The sequence below is a fragment of the Austrofundulus limnaeus genome, unplaced genomic scaffold (assembly GCF_001266775.1).
Source record: "Austrofundulus limnaeus strain Quisiro unplaced genomic scaffold, Austrofundulus_limnaeus-1.0 Scaffold79, whole genome shotgun sequence".
In the NCBI taxonomy this organism is placed as follows: Eukaryota; Metazoa; Chordata; class Actinopteri; order Cyprinodontiformes; family Rivulidae; genus Austrofundulus; species Austrofundulus limnaeus.
Genome location: NW_013952481.1, coordinates 60,808 through 67,484, shown reverse-complemented (window position 1 = coordinate 67,484; position 6,677 = coordinate 60,808).

Sequence of the window (6,677 nt, the reverse complement as noted above, 5' to 3'; positions counted from 1 at the left end):
GTTTTACGATAGACCCCATATTTGAGGAGGGGGCTCCTTTCAAAGAGGGAGTGTCTGGACATGAAAAAATCCTTATAACTCAAAAACTGTTAAACATAGAAGCTTCGGATTTCTTTTGTTGTTTAGCTCTGATGAAGCTCTATCCATCAGGCCCACCAATCAAAGCCCCCATGCCCCCAGACCCCCAATATCCCTGAAAAAGGGATGTCTGGACAATGGTTATGGTATACGGGGATGGGCGAAACCCATGTGAGCGGAGGCCTCATAAGTGGGCCCATTACTCTCCCCAAAAGAAACACTGAGGTTTTAGTCAAACCTTTGTGTCCCTCGAAAGGACACCAGGTTAGAAACACTCAGTGTTCTAAGCTTCTCTGGATCCATAAAAGGTTCTCCAAGAGTTCTTTCCCTTTGACTACTCAGGGCCAAGCATTGGCCTAAGTAGTGCAAAGAGGTCTCTGATTCAATGCCACAGGCATCACACAGACCATTTTCATGGAGTCCCATCACCATTTTAAGGCGGTTGAGCAAGTTGTGCCCAGTTAGGACTCCAACCAAAGTACTTAAATTTTTCCTCGTCAGGGCAAGAAGGGCTCTTCTAAACCAAGGTTTTGGGCCCTTTATCAGTTCTCGTGACTGTCTGAAATCCGTCAGCTCCCTCCAGCGGATTGAGTGTTGACGTCTAATCCAGGCCTGTAGGGCAGTCCTACAGATTGTTGTTGAAATGCCTACAGCAGGCTCTAGTCCTTTAAAGTGGGCTTGACTACCAGCTCTTGCAAGGTGGTCAGCTCTCTCGTTGCCATAGATGCCAGTATGTCCTGGTACCCATTTAATAGTAACACTGTTAACTCTCCCCAGTTGGTTGACTGCCTCGGCACACTCCCAAGCCAGTAGTGATGTAAATTGTGTCCGTTGGAGAGCTCTAATAGCAGCTTGGCTATCTGTCAGGATGAATATTTCCTTCTGCATACACTGCAATTCTTTGTGATATGCCACACATTGGTGGATTGTATATATCAGCTGTGTCATTTCTCAGTGTCTGGAAAAACAAAAACGGTTATAGCTCAGAAACTGTTCAACATAGGAGCTTCAACATTTTTTTTTGTTGTTTAGCTCTGATGAAGCTCTATCCATCAGGCCCACCAATCAGTGCCCCACCCCCCACCCCCAATTTATCTGAAACAGGGGTTCTGGACATGCAAAAATGCTTATAACTCATAAACTGTCCAACATAGGTGTGGAATCAGCTGTGATCTGAGTCCTTTTGAATATGTCTAATATTATTAGAAATATACAACTATTATTTGGAATTTTTTAATCCTAAAATAATACTATCTTTTGGAGGAGATCAAATCTGCTGGATTCACCTACAGACTCTAGTCTAACTTATGCTAATAATATATTTTCTAGATCATTAAATAGCCATAAATTAGACCTTGTAGGGTTTTCAAATGCACTCACGGCTTGGTGGGTCGAGATTTTTAGAAATGGCAATATCTCTCATCAGAGGCACAGACTTACAAAGATCTTGAAAGATCGAATAAATCCTTTCACCTGGATATTTCTCAATCTCATCTCACGCTGCATTCACTTCTTTGTCTCCTGCATAGCGGGCTTCGAAGGGCTGAGAGGAAAAGGGGGTGCACCTTGCACCCTGGAGGAGCTCAGAACCTGTGTGCCATTATCTTCAACAAGACCAGCAAATTTAAACAGAAGAACAGACTTACCAAGAACTTTTAAAAAGACGCCAGGACGAGTGGGGTTTTAATGCTTTAATAATAAAAAGAAAGAAATATCTAGCAGCACAGACAAAGATCCCTCACAGAGGGTTATTTATTCAGAAAAGCCCCAAGTAGTTCAAAGTGTCAAAGGGTGTGTCAGAAATTTTTATAACCTTCTGAAAAATGCATATTCATTTAAACAAACATTCATACTCCTCCTTTCTTCTTTGTCTGAGGAGAAAAGTCTCATGTTTCCTGGTTACATCATATCTGGACTCCGGGCGGGAAAAAGACATTACATCAGTGAACTGGCCCCAGAGAGGGGGAAGGTAACTCCCAAGGCCTAGCAGGGAGAGAGTTTGCAGCTGCGTGACCTTTAAACCTGTGCGCCAGTTCAAAGCAGGTTTTAGTGCCAGGCAAAGCTTGGTCCTTTGTTCAGTCTCTGCAGTTTGATCTGATGTTTAATTCTGTCCAAATTTTGCAAAAATACAACTTTTTCAACAATAGGAGCTTCAGATTTCTTTTGATGTTTAGCTCTGATGAGGGGCTATCCATCAGGTCAACCAATGCCCCCCTCCCCACAAAAAATAAGACCCCCTCCCAAGCCACTTTGATTTTGGGATGCACCTAGCAGCATGACATTTATCAGGAATACAGACTTCTGAGTTCTGGTGCATTTCTGCGTGCGGGGGTCATTATGTTATTGCTATGCGGTGTCTAGTTTTCAATATTAGGTAATTCCACACAGATAACATTCATCATATTTCTTATTGACTCAAGTAATTTTCTCTTGTTTATATTTCTAAATGGATTATTTCTTTTTTATCTGACTTACTGTGCAAGAATTTTAACCAAGAAAAAAAAATGCATTAAATATCTACAAAGCCTCTAATGATACTCTGTTAAAATGTAATCCACAAATTTATCCCGCACACTAACCTTTTGATAAATACTTGAAAATATTCAGTACATTTTATCTTCTGGGTTTTCAGTTTGGGAGCTGAAACAAGACAATTATCTGATCTATATTTTTGATCTCAAATTATATTGGAAATGTTTTGACAATAGTTATAAAATATATTTATCTTCATTGAGTTTTTGAATAACATTTAAGAAGTGTTTTTGGTGGGCACAAGAAAAAAACTTTTTGATAGTACACATGCCCAGTGCGCACCAAATAATTTCTTGTGGACTGTCAGGTGGTAACCCATGACGTCTGATGAGTAACTCGGACATTTGTGGACAAACAATCCATGATTGTTTATTTTGTTGAATTTCTCAGGCTTGTGAAGTTGTGCAGTTTGGTTTTGTATGGATTTTGTGAGAGGGGAAGGATTGTCATGTAGTGGGTGTTGATTTTGTCTTGTTTGTTTGTGGTTCTCAGGCCACTCTATTAAGAGCAGAAGCCTTCCAAAGCCTTATATGGAAAGGCTGATTGTGGGATGTACCACTTCCACCTAGGGGTGACTGTGTTTTTTTAACATATTTAAGAAGAGATCTAAAAACCAATGTATGAATCAGTCAATTTAAGGATATCATTGATTTTTTTATAAATGTGGATATTAGTAAATACTGTGTGAAAGTTTTATTATTTGTAATTTGTAATTGTGAATGAAAAACAATTAATTGGTGGTTTTCCCTACAGGAGGAGCTCCCAGTATAAAGCTTGGAGAGGAAGTGTGCTTGTGAGGATTGTGTAGTTTGAGCTCAGTAGGCACAGAAAGCTGAAGCCCCATAGCCAGGGCCAAGTGTGGTTTAATATGTTTTGTTAACAGTTTGATTATATTACGTTGTAGACCATGGGAGATAGTATTTATTTTCATTTTTGGTAAGTTTTGGTAAAAAAATTACGTTCTACTGCACCATGTATTTGAGTGGAAAAAGAAAAGAAAAACAAGAAGGAAAAAAATGAACCACACCACCAGCTGAAGTCTGAAGTCCTGAGTCCTTCTTCAAATATTTGGCCAAATCTTACATGGACACCTTAGAAATTAAATGTCAAGACAGGTCATACATATACAGGTGCTGGTCATAAAATTAGAATATCATGAAAAAGTAGATTTATTTCAGTAATTCCATTTAAAAAGTGAAACTTGTATATTATATTCATACATTACATACAAACTCATATATTTCAAATGTTTATTTTGTTTAATTTTGATGATTACAAATGACAACAAATGAAAATCTCAAATTCAACATATCAGAAAATTAGAATCTTGTGAAAAGGTTCAAAATGGATGGCACCTGGTACCACACTCTAATCAGCTAATTAACTCAAACCACCTGCAAAGGCCTTTAAATGGTCTTTCAGTCTAGTTCTATAGGCTACACAATCATGGGGAAGACTGCTGACTTGACAGTTGTCCAAAAGACGACCATCGACACCTTGCACAAGGAGGGCAAGACACAAAAGGTCATCGCTAAAGAGGCTGGCTGTTCACAGAGCTCTGTGTCCAAGCACATTAATAGAGAGGCGAAGGGAAGGAAAAGATGTGGTCGAAAAAAATGTACAAGCAAGAGAGATAACTGCACCCTGGAGAGGATTGTGAAACAAAACCCATTCAAAAATGTGGGGGAGATTCACAAAGAGTGGACTGCAGCTGGAGTGAGTGCTTCAAGAACCACCACACACAGACGTTTGAAAGACATGGGTTTCTGCTGTCGCATTCCTTGTGTCAAGCCACTCTTGAACCACAGACAGCGTCAGAAGCGTCTTGCCTGGGCTACAGAGAAACAGGACTGGACTGCTGGTGAGTGGTCCAAAGTCATGTTCTCTGATGAAAGTAAATGTTGCATTTCCTTTGGAAATCAAGGTCCCAGAGTCTGGAGGAAAAGAAGAGAGGCACTTCATCCACGTTGCTTGAAGTCCAGTGTAAAGTTTCCACAGTCAGTGATGGTTTGGGGTGCCATGTCATCTGCTGGTGTTGGTCCATTGTGTTTTCTGAGGTCCAGGGTCAATGCAGCCACATACCAGGAAGTTTTAGAGCACTTCATGCTTCCTGCTGCTGACCAACTTTTTGGAGATGCAGATTTCATTTTCCAACAGGACTTGGCACCTGCACACAGTGCCAAAGCTACCAGTACCTGGTTGAAGGACCATGGTATCCCTGTTCTTAATTGGCCAGCAAACTCTCCTGACCTTAACCCCATAGAAAATCTATGGGGTATTGTGAAGAAGAAGATGCAATACACCAGACCCAACAATTCAGAAGAGCTAAAAGCCACTATTAGAGCAACCTGGGCTATCATAACACCTGAGCAGTGCCACAGACTGATCGACTCCATGCCACGCCGCATTGCTGCAGTAATACAGGCCAAAGGAGCCCCAACTAAATACTGAGTGCTGTACATGCTCATACTTTTCATGTTCATACTTTTCAGTTGGCCAACATTTCTATAAATCCTTTGTTTTTATTGGTCTTCAGTAAAATTCTAATTTTCTGATATGCTGAATTTGAGATTTTCATTTGTTGTCATTTGTAATCATCAAAATTTAACGAAATAAACATTTGAAATATATGAGTTTGTATGTAATGTATGAATATAATATACAAGTTTCACTTTTTAAATGGAATTACTGAAATAAATCTACTTTTTCATGATATTCTAATTTTATGACCAGCACCTGTAAAATAAGGGTATTGAAAACAAATGAAATAAAGTTGTCAACAGAGTTCAAGTTTGTGTTTGAAGTCAATAAAGCACAAACTCAAGCACCTGAAGCAACAATATATTAATGAAATACAAAAATGTTTTTTGTTTAATTGTCATTCAGACAAGAGTTAAATGGATGTAAACAGTTTTAAAAGAAAGTTGGGCATCTGTCAATATGCTGTTCATTATACGTTTTCAGACGGAAATCTCAGGAGAACTCATTTTAATCTTCACACAAATTTAAGAAATAAAACATTGCTAAATTTCAATGGTAATTAAACATATTAAAATTGGTTTATATTTTTTATTTTTATTTTTGGTGTTTCTTTAAAATAAGAAAGACATGTAAATATCTTAAATAAAACTGCACATCTTTTCTTTTTTTCACACTGATTTCATATCCTTGACTAACACCTTTACAGTTCCCATGTTTTCATCCCCTCTAAGTCAATATGACCTGCAGATGATGGTAAGGCCTGTGTAGGTGCCAGACCAGCAACCCCTACTTCCACAACTCCCTCAGACCATGTCAGGATGGGTATCACATCTGAAATAAGATGTTTCCATGACTTTATCACACTCATGTTTGTAGACTTCACATGCATCACTGAGCCACTACTAATCCAGCTTCAGAGTCCTTTTGGTTGTCAGTTGTGACTTACAAAATGTCCTTGCTTGATCAATAATAGTTTTTGTTTATGAGAAAAAGATCAGAAGAAATTTTAAGATGAGAGAAAAAACATCCTGAAAAACACCTCTATTTTCCGTACTTAAAGTCAGAGACTGCATCGTGTCTTCCTTTTTGTAGTCTTCAAGAAGAAAATAGAATTTTTTAGTCTTCATCTGAAGATTGATTTTACTCCTTACAGTACCTGAGCAGGATATTAAGGGTCTGTCTGTGCACTGGGAGCTTTCCCAAGTTTTAATTGATGGCATGTTTCTTTCACTGTTGGTCTGCTGAACCTCTTGGCAGGAGTACCAGAGGAGATATTTTCCTTTATGGCCTACAGCCCAAGTGAAACCTGCTCCTTGTCGTGGTTTATACAGTCAGACAAATCCATATAAGCATTGTTCATGCATTAGTCAGCTGTCAGGTGTTTCTGCAAAGTGGACGCACATGTGCACACAAGGACAAAATTGTTTGTACCCCTTGTTTCAAAACAGAAAAACCCACAATGGTCACAGAAATAACTAGAATTTCACAAAAGTGATAATAAACAAAAAATATATGAAAATTAACAAATGAAATCAGGCATTGCTTTTCAAATATGCTTCAAAAGACTCAAAAAAATTAAAACTCAT